Raw genomic sequence first — 21,493 nt, forward strand, 5'->3', positions numbered from 1 at the left:
GAAAAGAATTGATGAACATAGTAAACTTATTTGGCTGCAGAAATAAGTGCTAACTGTAATCAATGAGCAATACAATGAATGTAAGGGCAATCTTTCAAAAATAGAGCTTGCAATCCATTCCACTCACCACACATATTATTAGCTCTATTTTACTCTTGTTCCCTATGATTTTGGACATCAAGATTATGACGAGAAAGAACTGATGAAATTTCTATTTTTAATGTCAAAGAACATGTATAAAAAATATGTATAAGATAAAAAAATCTTTCTTGAACACAACTGTGCTTGTCTACAAATCTTAAAACCACAGACATTTGTTCTTGCTTTGACTCATCTCTTGCTTCATTAATAATTATACAAAATTTAGAATCACCAATTTCTTCTCAAATTGTTGTACGCACTTTTCTAGCAAAGATATGCAATATATCTTTTTGAACACTAGGAGATATATATTCAGCATTTCCAGGAGTATTTTCAAAGACAACATTATTAACATTCTGGGGAGACTATGCTTATTGTTGTCAGCAACAAGAAGCATTTTTGGACGAAGAGGATGAACGTCGTCTTGAATTTTAGCAAGTTCCCTTACCCTTCAACACGCATATCCATCATAGATTTTGTCAAAGACGCCAAAGTAGCACCTTTGAAGCTGTCAACAATCTCCTTCTACTGCTCATTTAGTTTGCTGTACACAACTTTTTTAGGAAAATTATCCCCTACAATATTTTAGTATAAACAAATTAGTTCAAGTTTGAACAAGCAGTCAAAAAGGGGCACAAGTATTAACAAGAACACATTAAATTCATTTTCTGTATCCAAATGACCCTCAAATAAACTAAGAAATGAACAGAAATTACTTAAGGAATAAAATTTTTTGTCAATATTGAATGAATGAACCAAAATATTTTAATATAAACAAATTAATATGAAAATAATAAAAAGATAAAAGAGGAAAAATACAAATGTAAAAAATGGAAAGCATAATACCGCTTGAATTTAGGCCTATCCTAGTAGGGGTTATGTAGACTTTCCATAGCGAGTGTCCAAGAATCCATGATAGAGATGAATGCAAAGAATCAATAACCTCAAGCGCTTGTGCGAGACATTTAATTATAGGATATGTCTCAGTACACCGAATCCCATTTGTTCAACGATAGCTTTCTTCTATTCACTCAGCGAATACCCTAGCTATCGATCTCGTTGAGCATCTCAAATTGTGAGTTTTATGCAAGGGTTTGAAACATTATGTTATGATATATTTATAATACAAAAATACAGTTAATTTAATGTGTATATGCTTACATTGTAATGGGGCTTCTCCTTTTATAAGATGGTCTTCTTTTTCATTTTAGTTGTAAGGAATACAAATTTTTGTCAATATTTAACAGAAGCATCAAGTGAACCTCAATTAATTCACAAATGAACTAAAATTACTTCAAATTTGAACAAAAACTAATTAAACAATCCCACGTGAACAAGTTCAGCAAATTCAACCGAAACAAAACCAAATGAACCAAAATTAAACTAAAAAATGAACCAAAATTTCTTAAGGAATAAAAAATTTGGTCAATACTTAACAGCAGCATCAAGTGAACCTCAGTGAATTCACAAATGAACCGAAATTACTTCAGATTTGAACAAAAACTAACTAAACAATCCCACATGAACAACTTCAGCAAATTCAAGCGACACCAAACCAAATAAATGTAAATTAAACAAACAAATGAACCTAAATTTCTTAAGGAATAAAAAATGTAATCAATACTTAATAGTAGCATCAAGTGAATCTCAGTTAATTCACATATAAACCGAAATTGCTTCAGATTTGAACAAAAAGTCATAAAGACTCAATTAGTAAGAAAAACACATGCAATTTATTTCTGCATGCAAGTGAACACAATTAAACTAAGAGATGAATCAAATTATTTATCAGAACCAATAAACTAAACACAAAGTTTCATTTGATGCCCTGGTTACAGAGAAAAACAAGAAAAAATTGAATCAAAGAAACTCGATCTACTAAATGAATGAACTCGATTCACTAAACCTTAAATCAAACTAGTAGAAATGCGAGATTTTCCAGAAATTAACTGAACATAATAACAATAATTTTCTTAGTACCTTGCAAAATCTTTTTTCTTATTTTTGTGTGCTTTTTGTTGATGAATTCAAATGCACCACCGAATTCTGCAGTAGTTTTCGCAGAGAATTTGAAAGATTTTTAGAGAGATTCAAAATTCTTTTGTTACAATTTTAAGTTTGAAAAACAAACGGTTTTTTATATTAGAGTGCAAAGAGAATGGGTAACGTTTGGGGTTTCCGGCGTGTGTAACCACTCTCTTTAATGAGAGTGGGTTTTTTTGGTGCTAGGCCTGCTTGGTTGGACGTATATGCAATAAAGCTTGGATGTGTAGCCCAACTGATATTAGTAGCAGTATAACCAATTTTTGTTGGTTGAATGGTTAACTCACTTATTCGCATAAGTAAGTGTCAGAGGTTTGAATTTCACCTTGTGCATGCAGCAACCCATTGGCTAGGATAAACCCTTAATAGAGCTCAGATCCATGACTAATTAGTTCTTAGCCTGTCAAACCATAAAAAAAAGTATTAGTAGCAATATCATTTTTAATTTATTTGATAAAGAAAAAGAAAAGCGCTATTCATACATCAAACATTCTTGACATATATAAAAATATAGTTGTTACAAATTAATCGTGTATTTAAGTTATTTTTTAATTGAATACGTATTTAGTTGTTAAGAAAATAATAATGTTAAAATGGTGTTTATCTTAAAAAGTGTACACACATTGGAGTTAAAAAGAAAAAACCTAAAAGTGACACGACTATAGAGAAAAAAATCATGTATGAAATTTAAGATTCCAACCCATTCATCTAAAACAAAAGTTGAATTATAAGGTACAAAGAAATATCTATATAGATTTATAGATATTCCCTCTCCACCATGGTTATTCCAAATCTGGCACTAGACTTTTTGGACTTTTCAGACTTACCGTGCAGGAGGAGATAGGCTTGCAAGGAGGCAGCTAACCCTTGGTTTGGTGTGTATGAGCCAAAAACCAAGGTTTTGAAAACCGGTTGAATCGAAAACCGATGGCTTTAGCTGCTCGGGTGATAGGTAGAATCATCTCTTTCAAAAACTAGCAGTGAATTGTAAAATTGGCCAAAAACTAGCCGGTCCAACCAAATTAGGATCCGAACGGTTTTTGAGAAAATGACCAATACGACGTCGTTTGGAAATTTTAAAAAAAAACCCTAATTTTTTTCCTCAGCCTATACCCCTCCTCTCAACTTCAACTTCGAGAACGCATCTGAGCTCCCCCTAAGCCTCCATCTACTTTGATACATGCTCAAAAGGGAATTTTTGGCATTCTAGAGCTAAGGTGCTGAATGATAAACTTGTCATGATCAATGATCTAAATAATAGAAGAATTATACAATGCCGATTTTAGACATTAATAAGACCAAGAGTTCATCTAAAAAATAATGGTGCTGAAATGACAACACTCATAAGGCCCATTGGACTAATTGAGAACAACAAAAATCCCAATAATTCCTTTCCACTGTATTTGTTTTGGTAGAAATTAAAAGAGAAGGGTTGTGGAGGGAAAGAAATAGGGGTGAAAATTCAAATTTCATTTGTTTGTCTTAGATGGAGAATGTGAAAGAAAAAAATAAATAGTGTAAAAAAGTAGGTGGGACCCACAAAAAGTTTTCACCCACTACACAACCATTGCGCAACCATCGACCATCTAGTCGTCGCACCTTTTTGTTTCTACTTAAACAAATTAGGTAAGCTTTTATTTTGCTTTTGCTATTTCATATTTCACTTCATATATCCATGGGTTTGTGTGTTTGTGCTAGATTTTAAAATATATGGACAAAGATTATATCCTGATTTGGTTTATTAGTTTGCTTATTTTCATGTCTTTAAATTGTTTGATAAAATGTTCCAATAACAACATATAATGTTTTATGATTAAAAAGCACATATTATTATTGTCAATGGGCACACAACTTCTATATGTATACATGTTATCTATATATTTGAAAAACATATATATCATGGTTGAGTTACTTTTCTTTTTTACATTTTTATTTTATATATATATATATATATATATATATATATATATATATATATATATATATATATAGTTTATGTTAAAGTTTTATTATAAGTTAGAAAAAATAGTTATGTTTCAATTGATTGGGATTATTTTATAATTAAATATATTCTTTGATTAAGAGTTTATATGTATGAATACTAGTTATTTTTTTGCATTGCTTATACTTAACAAATGATTCTATATTTTTTTCACTTTTTTGTTTGTGCTGTAAATTTATGATATGTACATTCAGACCTACAAAGTACTTGTTAATTGGATAAGAATAATCATTAAGAAAGTTTTTTATTGCCAATATGAAAGACATCTTTGATTGTGATTTTTCACTAAATCATTTCTTTAAGTTTGGGGTTGATAATCAAGAACATATATTTACCCTTGAAAACCAAGGACATATATTAACAGTTTTGAAGGAGGATTGGAAAAGACGAAGGAAATTATGCACAATAACATTCGTATGTTACATCATGTTCATGTTATATTTATTGAGATTGATGTCTACACGGGTTGACAAATGCATCTTTCAAAAAATGATTGGGCGAGAACAAATCCAAGCTACTTTGATGCAATAGTTAAGTGAAACTAATAGGTGTCGTATTATTCTATGCATGAGTCCTAATGTATTTCTTCAATTGTGTGAGAAATTAAGAGCAACATGTCATGTGCGAGATACAATACATGTTATAGTAGAGGAGCAAGTTGCTAGGTTTTTGTGTATCATAGCCCATAATGTGAAAATTAGAAAAGTTTTTTTTTCTACCATCGGTCTGAAAAAACTATTAGCCACTATTTTCATGCTATTTATTTTACTAGAAGAATTTCTTCAACAACCATCTAGAACTGTTATTTTTTCGGAAATCCTTTGCAATCATAGGCTTTATCCTTATTTCAAGGTATGGACATGTACAATTACTTGAATAAATATTTTTGTTAAATATAAAAATTTTTATGTTAATTTATTAACCAATAGACTATTATTTAGGATGTATTAGAACTATAGATGGGACACATTTTTGTGTCAAAGTGTCAATAGCAGATCAGCCCAAATTTTGGCGGAGAAAAGACTGGCCGACACAAAATGTATTAGATACATGTGATTTTGATATGAGATTCACTTATGTTGTGTTTATTTATAGGGATGGGACGCTGAGACAGAGACATAAAGACATAAAATTGTGTTTTCCAGATGAGACATAGACAGAGACTGGTAGCGCGGAATTACACTTCGCATTAATGAACCAGCAAGTGCACCGGGTCGTCCAAGTAATACCTGAGTGAGTCAGGGTCGATCCTACGATGATTGTGATTTGAAGCAAGCTATGGTTATCTTGTAGATCTTAGTCAGGCAGATAGAAGAGTTATTTATTTGTTTAATTCGCATAAAAAGAAAATAAATAAAACGTTACTCAGTTGATAGTGAATGCAATTATATGAAGATGGTTAAGGCTTGGAGATGCTTTGTTCTTCTGGATCAATCCGGTCTTACTATCTTTTTCAATTGTGAATGATTTCTTCTATAGCAGGTGATGAGCGGATAATTTATACGCTTTTTGGCATTGTTTTTAGTATGTTTTTAGTAGGATCTAGTTACTTTTAGGGATGTTTTTAATAGATTTTGTGTTAAATTCACATTTCTGGACTTTACTATGAGTTTGTGTATTTTTCTGTGATTTCAGGTATTTTCTGGCTGAAATTGAGGGACTTGAGCAGAAATCAGATTCAGAGGTTGAAAAAGGACTGCTGATGCTGTTGGATTCTGACCTCCCTGCACTCAAAGTGGATTTTCTGGAGCTACAGAACTCGAAATGGAGCGCTTCCAATTGCGTTGGAAAGTAGACATCCAGGGCTTTCCAGCAATATATAATAGTCCATACTTTGGCCAAGAATTGACGACGTAAACTGGCGTTCAACGCCAGCTTTCTACCCAAATCTGGCGTCCAGCGCCAGAAAAGGATCCAAAACCAGAGTTGAACGCCCAAACTGGCACAAAAACTGGCGTTCACCTCCACAAATAGCCTCTGCACGTGCAACACTTAAGCTCAGCCCAAACACACACCAAGTGGGCCGCGGAAGTGGATTTATACATCAAATACTTACTCATGTAAACCCTAGTAGCTAGTTTATTATAAATAGGACCTCTTACTATTGTATTAGGCATCTTTGGACGCCTGGTTCTTAGATCAGAGGGGCTGGCCATCTCGGCCATGCCTGGACCTTCACTTATGTATTTTCAACGGTAGAGTTTCTACACGCCATAGATTAAGGTGTGGAGCTCTGCTGTTCCTCAAAGATTAATGCAAAGTACTACTGTTTTCTATTCAATTCTTCTTATTTCGCTTCTAAGATATCCATTCGCACCCAAGAACGTGATGAAGGTGATGATTATGTGTGACGCTCATCATCCTTCTCCCTTATGAACGCGTGCCTGACAAACACTTCTGTTCTACATGAATTAAGCTAGAATGAGTATCTCTTAGATCTCCTAACCAGAATCTTCATGGCGTAAGCTAGAATGATGGCGGCATTCAAGAGAATCCGGAAGCTCTAAACCTTGTCTGTGGTATTCTAAGTAGGATTCAATGATTGAATGACTGTGACGAGCTTCAAACTCGCGATTGTTGGGCGTTAGTGACAGACGCAAAAGGAGGGTGAATCCTATTCCAGCATGATCGAGAACCGACAGATGAATAGCCGTGCCGTGACAGGGTGCATGAGCATATTATTCACTGAGAGGAGGGGATGTAGCCACTGACAACGGTGATGCCCTTGCATACAACCAGCCATGGAAAGGAGTAAGACTAATTGGATGAAGATAGCAGGAAAGCAGAGGTTCAGAGGAACGAAAAGCATCTCCATTCACTTATCTGAAATTCCTATCAATGATTTACATAAGTACCTCTATCCCTATTCTATTATTTATTATTCGAAAACTCCATTATCAATTTATATCCGCCTGACTGAGATTTACAAGGTGACCATAGCTTGCTTCATACCAACAATCTCCGTGGGATTCGACCCTTACTCACGTAAGGTATTACTTGGACGACCCAGTGCACTTGCTGGTTAGTTGTATCGAAGTTGTGACAATTATGAATTAAGATCAGAGCACCAAGCTTTGGAGCCATTACCAGGATTTGTTCGAGCCTGGAGATCACAATTTCGTGCACCAAGTTTTTGGCGCCGTTGCCGGGGATTGTTCGAGTTTGGACAACTGACGGTTCACCTTGTTGCTCAGATTAGGTAATTTTCTTTTTGTTTTGTTTTCAAAAAATTTTCAAAAATATTTCAAAATTTTCTCCTTTGTTTTCGAAAAATGATTGAATGATTGTGACGAGCTTCAAACTCGCGATTGTTGGGCGTTAGTGACAGACGCAAAAGGAGGGTGAATCCTATTCCAGCATGATCGAGAACCGACAGATGAATAGCCGTGCCGTGACAGGGTGCATGAGCATATTATTCACTGAGAGGAGGGGATGTAGCCACTGACAACGGTGATGCCCTTGCATACAGCCAGCCATGGAAAGGAGTAAGACTAATTGGATGAAAATAGCAGGAAAGCAGAGGTTCAGAGGAACGAAAAGCATCTCCATTCACTTATCTGAAATTCCTATCAATGATTTACATAAGTACCTCTATCCCTATTCTATTATTTATTATTCGAAAACTCCATTATCAATTTATATCCGCCTGACTGAGATTTACAAGGTGACCATAGCTTGCTTCATACCAACAATCTCCGTGGGATTCGACCCTTACTCACGTAAGGTATTACTTGGACGACCCAGTGCACTTGCTGGTTAGTTGTATCGAAGTTGTGACAATTATGAATTAAGATCAGAGCACCAAGCTTTGGAGCCATTACCAGGATTTGTTCGAGCCTGGAGATCACAATTTCGTGCACCAAGTTTTTGGCGCCGTTGCCGGGGATTGTTCGAGTTTGGACAACTGACGGTTCACCTTGTTGCTCAGATTAGGTAATTTTCTTTTTGTTTTGTTTTCAAAAATTTTTCAAAAATATTTCAAAATTTTCTCCTTTGTTTTCGAAAAAAAAAATGTTTTCAAAAAATATATTTTTCTTCAGAATTTTTAAGAATGAATTCTAGTGTTTCATGAAACATGTTGAATCCTATCTGGCTGTAAAGCCATACCCAAACTGCTTTGGGATTGGTATTCAACTAATCACTCCAGTCCATGTAATTATATGTTGAAGCTTGGCTGGCTATTAAGCCATGCCTGACCCTTCGATTGGAGCTTTAAGACTAACATGGCAGGATTCCTAGAATTCATATTAAAAATTTTGGAATCCTTATTTTTTAATTTTCACAATAATTTTCGAAAAAAAAAAATTTAAAAGAAAATACAAAAAAATTAGAAAATCATAAAAATAAAAAATATTTCATGTTTCTTGTTTGAGTCTTGAGTCATATCATAAGTTTGGTGTCAATTGCATATGCATCTTGCATTTTTCGAAAATTTCATGCATTCATAGTGTTCTTCATGATCTTCAAGATGTTCTTGGTAAGTCTTCTTGTTTGATCTTGATGATTTTTTGTTTTGTGTCTTTTCATGTTTATCATATGCATTCTTGAATTCTTAGTGTCTAAGCATTAAAGAATTCTAAGTTTGGTGTCTTGCATGTTTTCTTTGCATTAAAAATTTTTCAAAAATATGTTCTTGATGTTCATCTTGACATTCAAAGTGTTCTTGGTGTTCATCTTGACATTCATAGCATTCTTGCATGCATCACATGTTTTGATCTAAAAATTTCATGCATTGCATCTTTTTAGTGTTTTTCTCTCTTGCATCATAAAAATTCAAAAATAAAAAAAAATATCTTTCCCTTTTTCTCTCATCAAATTCGAAAATTTGGGTTGACTTTTTCAAAAATTTTTAAAAATCAAGTTGTTTCTCATGAATCAAATCAAATTTTCAATTTGAAAATCTTATCTTTTTCAAAATCTTTTTCAAAAATCAAATCTTTTTCAAATTTCTTAGTTATTATCTTTCTTCTAAAAATATTTTTCAAAAATTGTTTTCTTATTTTCGAAAATAACATAATCAATTAATGTTTTGATTCAAAAATTTGAAGTTTGTTACTTGCTTGTTAAGAAAGATTCAAACTTTAAGTTCTAGAATCATATCTTGTGATTTCTTGTGAATCAAGCCATTAATTGAGATTTTAAAAATCAAATCTTTTGCAAAATTAGTTTCTAAAAATATCTTCCTATCTTATCTTTTTCAAAAATATCTTTTCAAAATATCTTTTCTAACTTCCTAACTTCTTATCTTTTCAAAATTTGTTTCAACTAACTAACTAACTTTTTGTTTGTTTCTTAACTTTTTCAAAACTACCTAACTAACTCTCTCTCTCTCATTTTCGAAAATATCTTCCCCCTTTTTCAAAATTTCTTTTTAATTTATTAATTATTTTAATTTTTAAATCTTAATTTTTGAAAATTACTAACATTTTTCAAAAACTATTTTCAAAAATCACTAACTCTTTTTCAAAAATTATTTTCGAAAATTCTCTTCTCTCTCATCTCCTTCTATTTTTTTATTCATCTACTAACATCTCTCCCTCATTCAAAAGAAAAAAAAAAGAAAAAAAAAGGGGATCTCTATTATTATTTTTTTCTGTGCCTTCTTCTTTGTCATATGAGCAGGAGCAAGGACAAGAATATTCTTGTTGAAGCAGATCCATAACCTGAAAGGACTCTGAATTACAACTAACCAGTAAGCACCTGTTAGGAATTTTCAAACAAGAAGAGGAGATGGCAGCCGAAAATAATAATAATGCAAGGAGGATGCTTGGTGACTTTACTGCACCTAATTCCAATTTACATGGAAGAAGCATCTCCATTCCTGCCATTGGAGCAAACAAATTTGAGCTGAAACCTCAATTAGTTTCTCTGATGCAGCAGAACTGCAAGTTTCATGGACTTCCATCTGAAGATCCTTTTCAGTTCTTAACTGAATTCTTGCAGATATGTGATACTGTTAAGACTAATGGAGTAGATCCTGAAGTCTACAGGCTCATGCTTTTCCCTTTTGCTGTAAGAGACAGAGCTAAATTATGGTTGGATTCTCAACCCAAAGACAGCCTGAACTCTTGGGATAAGCTGGTCACGGCTTTCTTAGCCAAGTACTTTCCTCCTCAAAAGCTGAGCAAGCTTAGAGCTGATGTTCAAACCTTCAGACAGAAAGAAGGTGAATCCCTCTATGAAGCTTGGGAAAGATACAAACAGTTGACCAAAAAGTGTCCTTCTGACATGCTTTCAGAATGGACCATCCTGGATATATTCTATGATGGTTTATCTAAGCTATCAAAGATGTCACTGGACACTTCTGCAGGTGGATCCATTCACCTAAAGAAAACGCCTGCAGAAGCTCAAGAACTCATTGACATGGTTGCTAATAACCAGTTCATGTACACTTCTGAAAGGAATCCTGTGAGTAATGGGACGCCTATGAAGAAGGGAGTTCTTGAGGTTGATACTCTGAATGCCATATTGGCTCAGAATAAAATATTGACTCAGCAAGTCAATATGATCTCTCAGAGTCTGCATGGAATGCAAGCTGCATCCAACAGTACTCAAGAGGCATCTTCTGAAGAAGAAGCTTATGATCTTGAGAACCCTGCAATAGCAGAGGTAAATTACTTAGGTGAACCTTATGGAAACACCTATAACTCAACATGGAGAAATCATCCAAATTTCTCATGGAAGGATCAAAAGCCCCAACAAGGCTTTAATAATGGTGGAAGAAACAGGTTTAGCAATAGCAAACCTTTTCCATCATCAACTCAGCAACAGACAGAGAACTCTGAACAAAATGCTTCTAATTTAGCAAATCTAGTCTCTGATCTATCTAAGGCCACTGTAAGTTTCATGAATGAAACAAGGTCTTCCATTAGAAATCTGGAAGCACAAGTGGGCCAGCTGAGTAAAAGGATCACTGAAATCCCTCCTAGTACTCTCCCAAGCAATACAGAAGAGAACCCAAAAGGAGAGTGCAAGGCCATTGACATAAGCGCCATGGCCGAACCTATGAGGAGAGGAGAGGACGTGAATCCCAAGGAGGAAGACCTCCTGGGACGTCCAGTGATCAATAAGGAGCTTCCCTCTGAGGAACCAAAGGACTCTGAGGCTCATCTAGAGACCATAGAGATTCCATTGAACCTCCTTATGCCCTTCATGAGCTCTGATGAGTATTCCTCTTCTAAAGAGAATGAGGATGTTACTGAAGAGCAAACTGCCAAGTTTCTTGGTGCAATCATGAAGCTGAATGCCAAATTATTTGGCATTGATACTTGGGAAGTTGAACCTCCTTTGTTCATCAATGAACTAAGTAATCTGGATCAACTGACATTACCTCAGAAGAGACAGGATCCTGGAAAGTTCATAATATCCTGCACCATAGGCACCATGATCTTTAAGGCTCTGTGTGACCTTGGTTCAGGAATAAACCTCATGCCCCTCTCTGTAATAGAGAAACTGGGAATCTATGGGGTGCAAGCTGCTAAAATCTCATTAGAGATGGCAGACAGCTCAAGAAAACAGGCTTATGGACAAGTAGAGGACGTGTTAGTAAAGGTTGAAGGCCTTTACATCCCTGCTGATTTCATAGTCCTGGATACTGGAAAGGAAGAGGATGAATCCATCATCCTAGGAAGACCTTTCCTGGCCACAGCAAGAGCTGTGATTGATGTTGACAGAGGTGAAATATTCCTTCAATGGAATGAGAACTCCCTTGTGTTTAAAACTCAAGGATCTCCCTCTGCAACCATGGAGAGGAAGCAGAAAAAGCTTCTCTCCAAGCAGAGTCAACTAGAGCCCCCATAGTCAAACTCTAAGTTTGGTGTTGGGAGGCCACAACCAAACTCTAAGTTTGGTGTTGAACTCCCATATCCAAACTCTAAGTTTGGTGTTGGAGAGTCTCAACAAAGCTCTGCACATCTGTGAGGCTCCATGAGAGCCCACTGTCAAGCTATTGACATTAAAGAAGCGCTTGTTGGGAGGCAACCCAATGTTTATCTAATTCTTATTTTTATTGTTTTTCATGTTTTCTTAGGTTCATGATCATGTGGAGTCACAAAATAAATATAAAAATTGAAAACGGAATAAAAAACAGCAGAAGAAAAATCACACCCTGGAGGAGCATCTGTCTGGCGTTCAAACGCCAGAACAAAGCATAGTTCTGGCGCTGAACGCCCAGAATGGGAGCATCCTGGCGCTGAACGCCCAGAACAAGCATGGTTCTGGCGTTCAACGCCAGAAATGGCAGCAAAGGGGCGTTGAACGCCCAAAATGGGCACCAACCTGGCGCTGAACGCCCAGAGTTGTGTGCAAGGGCATTTTGCATGCCTAAATTGGTGCAGGGATGTAAATGCCTTGACACCTCAAGATCTGTGGACCCCACAGGATCCCCACCTACCTTCACTCACTCTCTTCTCTCTTCTCAATCATCCTCTATTCCCAATAAACACTCATCCCTTCTGTCTTCCATTTACCACTCACACCCATACACCTACTTACCTTCAAAAATTCAACATCTCTTCCCCACCCAATCCCACCCATATGGCCGAATACACACAGCCATCCATCTCCTCCATATCCTCTTCTTCTTCTATTCTTTCTTCTTTTGCTCGAGGGCGAGCAACATTCTAAGTTTGGTGTGGTAAAAGCATAGCTTTTTTGTTTTTTCCATAACCATTGATGGCACCTAAGGCCAGAGAAACCTCTAGAAAGAGGAAAGGAAAGACAAAAGCTTCCATCAAGGGTCTCTAGCTCAGTGGTAGAACATTTGACTGCAAATCAAGAGATCCCTGAGATACCTCAGGGGATACATTTTCTTCCACACAATTATTGGAAGCAACTAAGGGTGGAACATCAAGAGCACTCCATCATCCTTCATGAAATCAGAGAAGATCTAAAAGCAATGAAGGAGGAGCAACAAAGAGAAGGAAGAGACATAGAAGAGCTCAAGGACATCATTGGTTCCTCAAGAAGGAAACGCCACCATCACTAAGGTGGATTCATTCCTTGTTCTTATTTCTTCTGTTTTTCGTTTTCTATGTTATGTACTTATCTGTGTTTGTGTCTTCATTACATGATCATTAGTAGTTAGTAACTATGTCCTAAAGTTATAAATGTTCTATGAATCCATCACCTCTCTTAAATGAAAAATGTTTTAATTCAAAAGAACAAGAAGTACATGAGTTTCGAATTTATCCTTGAACTTAGTTTAATTATATTGATGTGGTGATAATGCTTCTTGTTTTCTGAATGTATGCTTGAACAGTGCATATGTCTTTTGAAGTTGTTGTTTAAGAATGTTAAATATGTTGGCTCTTGAAAGAATGATGACTAGGAGACATGTTATTTGATAATCTGACAAATCATAAAAATGATTCTTGAAGCAAGAAAAAGCAGCAAAGAGCAAAGCTTGCAGAAAAAAAAAAAAACAAAAAAATAGGCGAAAAAAAAAATAGAAAGAAAAAGCAAGCAGAAAAAGCCAAAAGCTCTTAAAACCAAGAGGCAAGAGCAAAAAGCCAATAACCCTTAAAACCAAAAGGCAAGGGCAAATAAAAAGGATCCCAAGGCTTTGAGCATCAGTGGATAGGAGGGCCTAAAGGAATAAAATCCTGGTCTAAGCAGCTAAACCAAGCTGTCCCTAACCATGTGCTTGTGGCGTGTAGGTGTCAAGTGGAAACTTGAGACTGAGCGGTTAAAGTCAAGGTCCAAAGCAAAAAAAGAGTGTGCTTAAGAACCCTGGACACCTCTAATTGGGGACTTTAGCAAAGCTGAGTCACAATCTGAAAAGGTTCACCCAATTATGTGTCTGTGGCATTTATGTATCCGGTGGTAATACTGGAAAACAAAGTGCTTAGGGCCACGGCCAAGACTCATAAAGAAGCTGTGTTCAAGAATCATCATACTAAACTAGGAGAGTCAATAACACTATTCGAAATCTGAAGTTCCTATAGATGCCAATCATTCTGAACCTCAATGGATAAAGTGAGATGCCAAAACTATTCAAGAGGCAAAAAGCTATAAGTCCCGCTCATATGATTGGAGCTATGTTTCATTGATAGTTTGGAATTTATAGTATATTCTATTCTTTTTATCCTACTTGATTTTCAGTTGCTTGGGGACAAGCAACAATTTAAGTTTGGTGTTGTGATGAGCGGATAATTTATACGCTTTTTGGCATTGTTTTTAGTATGTTTTTAGTAGGATCTAGTTACTTTTAGGGATGTTTTTAATAGATTTTGTGTTAAATTCACATTTCTGGACTTTACTATGAGTTTGTGTGTTTTTCTGTGATTTCAGGTATTTTCTGGCTGAAATTGAGGGACTTGAGCAGAAATCAGATTCAGAGGTTGAAAAAGGACTGCTGATGCTGTTGGATTCTGACCTCCCTGCACGCAAAGTGGATTTTCTGGAGCTACAAAACTCGAAATGGCGCGCTTCCAATTGCGTTGGAAAGTAGACATCCAGGGCTTTCCAGAAATATATAATAGTCCATACTTTGGCCAAGAATTCACGACGTAAACTGGCGTTCAACGCCAGCTTTCTACCCAAATCTGGCGTCCAGCGCCAGAAAAGGATCCAAAACCAGAGTTGAACGCCCAAACTGGCACAAAAACTGGCGTTCAACTCCACAAATGGCCTCTGCACGTGCAACACTTAAGATCAGCCCAAACACACACCAAGTGGGCCCCGGAAGTGGATTTATACATCAAATACTTACTCATGTAAACCCTAGTAGCTAGTTTATTATAAATAGGACCTCTTACTATTGTATTAGGCATCTTTGGACGCCTGGTTCTTAGATCAGAGGGGCTGGCCATCTCGGCCATGCCTGGACCTTCACTTATATATTTTCAACGGTAGAGTTTCTACACGCCATAGATTAAGGTGTGGAGCTCTGCTGTTCCTCAAAGATTAATGCAAAGTACTACTGTTTTCTATTCAATTCTTCTTATTTCGCTTCTAAGATATCCATTCGCACCCAAGAACGTGATGAAGGTGATGATTATGTGTGACGCTCATCATCCTTCTCCCTTATGAACGCGTGCCTGACAAACACTTCTATTCTACATGAATTAAGCTAGAATGAGTATCTCTTAGATCTCCTAACCAGAATCTTCGTGGCGTAAGCTAGAATGATGGCGGCATTCAAGAGAATCCGGAAGGTCTAAACCTTGTCTATGGTATTCTGAGTAGGATTCAATGATTGAATGACTGTGACGAGCTTCAAACTCGCGATTGTTGGGCGTTAGTGACAGACGCAAAAGGAGGGTGAATCCTATTCCAGCATGATCGAGAACCGACAGATGAATAGCCGTGCCGTGACAGGGTGCGTGAGCATATTATTCACTGAGAGGAGGGGATGTAGCCACTGACAACGGTGATGCCCTTGCATACAGCCAGCCATGGAAAGGAGTAAGACTAATTGGATGAAGATAGCAGGAAAGCAGAGGTTCAGAGGAACGAAAAGCATCTCCATTCGCTTATTTGAAATTCCTATCAATGATTTACATAAGTACCTCTATCCCTATTCTAATATTTATTATTCGAAAACTCCATTATCAATTTATATCCGCCTGACTGAGATTTACAAGGTGACCATAGCTTGCTTCATACCAACAATCTCCGTGGGATTCGACCCTTACTCACGTAAGGTATTACTTGGATGACCCAGTGCACTTGCTGGTTAGTTGTATCGAAGTTGTGACAATTATGAATTAAGATCAGAGCACCAAGCTTTGGAGCCATTACCAGGATTTGTTCGAGCCTGGAGATCACAATTTCGTGCACCAGCAGGCTGTATGTGATCAACTCCTTTCTTATGGGATCGCCAATACTCTTCCAGATCTGAACTCCAGGGTTAGTTCGGATCCAGTCTGATTGAGGATGAAGCTCCTGCAGTTCATTTTCCTTAGTGATCCTACTCAAAATGCCACAGACAAGGTCGAATCTTTCAGATCAGAGAATGATGCATCTTTGGTTCTAGCCTCTACCACAAAGACTCTAATCTCCCCATACCTCGGCTGAACTGGTGTCTTAAGAAGTTCCCAATGAAGTTGTGGATTAGCTGTCTAAGAGATGTATGACCAAGCTAGTTGATAAACCACTATTTTATAGTTTATCTTGTGCTCAATTGAGTGGTTTTTATCAAGTCTTTGCACACGTATTCATACAATTTGTATGATTTTATAATTCCTTCCCAATTTTGTTCTATGGTTGAAAACTTGCTCCCTAAGCCTTTAAATTGTATATTTTAATTCCTCTTTATACCGTTCAATACCGTGATCTGTGTGTTAAGTGTTTCAGGCTTTACAGAGCAGGAATGGCTTAGAGGATGGAAAGGAAGCTTGCAAAAATGGAAGGAACACAAGAAACTAAGGAGCTGACCAGCGAGGAACGACGCGTGCGCGTACTTGACGCGTACGCGTGACAGCGAAGATGACCATCGATGCGTACGCGTGACTGACACGTACGCGTGACTTGTATGCATGACTGACGCATACGCGTGACATGCGCCACGTGCAAAAAACACTGTGGGCGATTTTGGACTGAGTTTGGACCCAGTTTTCGGCCCAGAAACATAAACTAGAGCCAAGAGACAAGCAGAGACTCAAAACACATCGACACATTCACATTACACAGTTTTAGCCTAGTTTGGAATCTTAGGGAGAGAATTCTAGCACTTCCTCCAGGGTTCTTCATATTCATAGTTTTTAGAGTTTTATGCTTTTGATTTGGACATTGAGAAAAGTCACTACCTCTGTTGAAGTTTCCATTATTCTAGTTTGTTTCCTTATTCTTTTACTTTTTAATTGCCTATTAACCCTGTTCAGATATGGATGTTTATGATTTTGGGATTTATTAATGCAAAGAACTACTTTTACCTTTAATTAATTTTTAACAAGTATTTAATTTATTATGTTTTCTTTTTATTCCCTTTATATGTCTGTGAAGTTGATATTCATGTCAATGGAGTAGACTCCTAACTTGACTTTGGAGTTAATTAATAGGAGAACCTTGAGTTAGAATACTCAAGTGTTAATTTTAATTGGAAGTTGTTGGATGACTTTCTAGTCTCTAACTCTAATCCTTCCTTAAGGAGAGGATTAGGACTTGAGGTTTATAGTTGGTTAGTTAGTTACTTGACTTTCCCTTATCAGGTAAGGGATGACTAAGTAGAACAACAACCTCTTAATATTACACTTGGAAAAATTCAACAATGATAGAACTTCCAATTAATCTTCTCTGGGTCAAGGCTTTTATTTCGATTATATAAATTCTCTCATTAATTTTCATTGCCTTAATTTACAATTATTTACTTTTCTATTCTTCAACCTTAAAATTTCTGGGAAAACTCCTGCTCAATAAAATAGCACTCTTTTGTCAACTCGTTGGAAGACGATCTGAAAATTCTACTCCCAGTATTTTTTATTCTAATTTTGTGACAACCCTTTCTAAAATGATAAGCAGAATTTTCGTCAGTTAAGAACTGTACTCGCAACGCTGTTCTTATTATAAATTCTTAATCGGCAATTTTTTACCACATCAATTTTTGGCGTCGTTGCCGGGGATTTGCAATAGTGTGCTAAATTATTGGTTGGTGTAAATATTTTTAAATTGATTTAATTGTGTATTTTATTTTATTTTATTTTATTACCATGAGCTATATATTTCTTTAATTGAATGACGCGTTCACTGCCTGACCCGAGCTTAGCCGCGTTTGATCCTGAAATTGAAAAAACTATTTTACGTATTAGGCAAGCTCGGTGTCGGTTAGCCTTTGAGGGTGGTGAAGTGGTTACTATCAATTCACCAGTCTCATCTGAGGGCGAATCTGAAGCGCCGTTTGAGGAAGAAACAAGCTTCTCTTCTACTAATTCGGTTGATTCACGTGCAAGTAGTATGGCGGAGCCCAGAAGTATTACTCTCCAGGAAGCAGGAGCTCCAGACTTTACACTGCAACAGTATCAAGCGCGTCACCCAAATCTGGCTACAGATTTTAAACTGAAGACTCTAATCAACCTACTGCCCAAGTTTCATAGCTTACCTGCTCAAGAGCCTATCAAGCACCTCAGGAATTTTCAGACAGCCTACTCTACTACTAGGCGTCATGGTGCAGATGAAACTACTATTTGGCTGTATGCCTTCCCGTTTTCTCTTGAGGAAAAGGTAAGGGAGTGGTTCTACACTCAACCTGAAGCAGTCGTTACCAATTGGGATCTACTCAGAAGGGAGTTCCTAGAGAAATACCTTCCAGCTGAAGTTACAGACAGACTGAGAAAAGAAATTTCCTGTATTATCCAAGATGACTCAGAAACTCTATACGAATACTGGGAACGCTTCAGGAATCTCCTGGACTCCTGTCCCCATCATAAGATTGACCAGATGGTGTTGATCAGTTACTTCACTCAAGGCATGAAGCCTTAGGACAAGATCACATTAGATGCTGCAAGGAATGGCTCTCTGAAGAAGTACAAGACGGCGGCAGAAGCGTGGCAGCTGATCGCCGATCTAGCTGAGTCTACCTGGAATGCTAGGCATAGGACCAACCATCCCAAGGCTGTTGCGGAGGTTTCCTCTAGTAGTGAGACTGCTGCTCTCACACAAACTCTGGGAGAGATGACCAACATACTAAAGTAGCTACAACTGAATCAACAGCAACCTCAGCATCCCCCACAGCAACAGAGTCAACAGTTGGTTCCTCAGCGAGTGTGCGGGATATGTGCATGCTATAGTCATTACATTGATGAGTGTCCGCAACTCCAACAAGAAGACAACACCTTGACAGCTACTCATAACTTCTATGACCGTCCAAATCAAGGATACTATCAACAAGGTGACAATTACAACCAAGGTTGGCAAGACAACTCCAACCAGGGGTGGAGAGATAATTCCAACCAAGGCTAGAGGGACAACTATAACAGAGGAGGCAGAGACAACTAGGGAAATCAGAGGTGGAATAATAATAATAATAACAATCAGCATAACCGGTATCAGCAGAATCCTCCCTATCAACAGCAGAACTAAAACCAGCCTTACAGAGCACCTCACCTAAGGCAGTCCCAAGTACCTCAGAACAACCAACAGCAGACCCCTTAGATTACTTATCCCACTTCCTCTTCTAATGATGAGATACTTCGCTCCCTTGCACAAGGACAACAAGACATGTAGACTACACTTAACTCTACCATAAACGGTCTGAATACCACTTTACAAGCTCTCGTCTCCCGGATAGATTCATTAGCTACTCCCAACAATCAGCCTTCAAGCTCCAGTGTAATTCCTTCTCAACCTTTACCCAACCCCAAAGGTGAAATCAATGCCATCACCTTGAGGTCTGAAACTATACTACAAGAGAGGAGTCATGAGGAGCCAAGCCCACTAAGAAAACGCCCCAGTTGAGGACATGGTTGAAGTAGAGGATGTTGAAGAGGAAGATAAAGTACAAGACATGGTTGAAGAAGAAGCAACTCAACCAAGGAATTGGTAACCAAAGGAAATTGAAGCTACAAGAGACGCCATTCCTATCCCCTTTCCACACCTTGCAAGGAAGCCCAGAAAGTAGATGGAGTTCGATCCCAAACTGGTAGAAATCTTCAAAAAGGTTGAGGTAACTATTCCCCTTTTTGATGCTATTCAGCAAATACCTAAATATGCAAAGTTTCTAAAAGATTTGTGCATGCATAAGGATAAGACTAATGAGTTAGAAACTATTCCTTTAGGTAGTTCTATATCTGCTTTAATGGGTGATATACTAGAAAAATGTAGTGATCCGAGTCCATCCATGGTTTCCTGTACCATTGGGGGTGTAATATTTTCTGAATGCATGTGTGATTTAGGAGTGTGCATGAGTATTATGCCATTGTCTGTATATGATGCTTTGAGGCTCCCTCCCTTAAAAAGGTCGACAGCTCATTTTGTTTTAGCAGATAAAAGCATAATCACAATGGTTGGAATTGCTGAGGACGTGCTGGTGAGCATTAAGGGGCTCACATTTCCCATTGACTTCTATATCTTGGAGATGCCCCCTAATGACTCAGGAAGACCATCATCCATCCTTCTTGGAAGGCCATTCCTGAAGACTTCAAAGTTCAAGTTGGATGCCTTTTCAGGAACTTATTCTTTTGAGATAGACAGCCGAGCAGTGAGCTTCAATCTGGATAAAGCTATAAAGCACCCTCCGGAACATCATTCCATCTTCCAGTGCGACATCATTGATGAGACCATGGCTAAAGTCCACCAGGAAGAAGTAGAAGAGATGCACATGGAGCAAGGTGCAAGTGTGGGGAAACCCTCTGAGCCTATTGAAGATCACTTGCCCCCACCAATGGCTCTAGAATATCAAGTGTCTAGCCATGAGTAGAAATTGGAGTTAAAGCCCCTTCCGCCCCACCTCAAGTATGCTTACCTTGAGGATAATCACAAGCTCCCAGTTATCATTGCAAGGGAACTCACATCCCAACAGGAAGAGCAATTGCTTCGTGTGCTGAGAAGACACAAGAAAGCCATTGGGTGGAGCTTGGCGGATATAGTAGGCATTAGCCCTAAAGTCTGTGAGCACCGGATATTTTTAGAAAAGGGAGCAAGGCCTGTCCGTCAACCTCAAAGGTGGCTGAACCCCACCATTTTAGAAGTTGTCAAGAAGGAAGTGACCAGGCTGCTAGAAGCTGATGTCATCTACCCCCATCTCATATAGTAAATGGGTCAGCCCAGTACAAGTGGTGTGATGAGCGGATATTTTATACCCTTTTTGGGGTTAATTTCATATAGTTTTGAGTATGTTCTAGTTAGTTTTTAGTCTATTTTCATTATTTTTTAGGAAAAATTCATATTTCTGGACTTTACTATGAGTTTTGTATTTTTCTGTAATTTCAGGTATTTTTCTGGCTGAAATTGAAGGAGCTGAGCAAAAATCTGATTCAGGCTGAAAAAGGACTGTTGATGCTGTTGGATTCTGACCTCCCTGCACTCAAAGTGGATTTTCTAGAGCTACAGAACTCGAAATGGCATGCTTCTAATTGCGTTGGAAAGTAGACATTCAGGGCTTTCCAGAAATATATAATAGTCTATACTTTGCACAAGGATAGACGACGTAAACTGGCGTTCAACGCCAGTTCTCTGCCCAATTCTGGCGTCCAGCGCCAGAAAAGGATCAAAAGCTGGAGTTGAACGCCCAAACTGGCACAAAAACTGGCGTTCAACTCCACAAATGGCCTCTGCACGTGAATTGCTTAAATCTCAGCCCTAGCACACACCAAGTGGGTCCCAAAAGTGGATCTCTGCATCATCCATCATAGTTTACTCATTTTTTGTAAA

The 21,493-nt window shown here is 37.5% G+C and overlaps 2 non-coding genes across 2 annotated transcripts; both read right to left on the reverse strand.

The window, feature by feature from the left end:
- Positions 1-10,312: 10,312 nt before the first annotated feature.
- LOC148581057 (small nucleolar RNA R71) lies at positions 10,313-10,420 on the reverse strand. Its single transcript, XR_015895857.1, has one exon. It is a non-coding gene; the product is annotated as a small nucleolar RNA R71 (small nucleolar RNA).
- An 8,028-nt stretch (positions 10,421-18,448) lies between these two features.
- Positions 18,449-18,555, reverse strand: LOC148581058 (small nucleolar RNA R71). The gene has a single exon (XR_015897389.1). It is a non-coding gene; the product is annotated as a small nucleolar RNA R71 (small nucleolar RNA).
- Between the last annotated feature and the right edge of the window lie 2,938 nt (positions 18,556-21,493).

The sequence above is a fragment of the Arachis ipaensis genome, chromosome B10 (assembly GCF_059453495.1).
Source record: "Arachis ipaensis isolate K30076 ecotype BB chromosome B10, ASM5945349v1, whole genome shotgun sequence".
Classification (NCBI taxonomy): domain Eukaryota; kingdom Viridiplantae; phylum Streptophyta; class Magnoliopsida; order Fabales; family Fabaceae; genus Arachis; species Arachis ipaensis.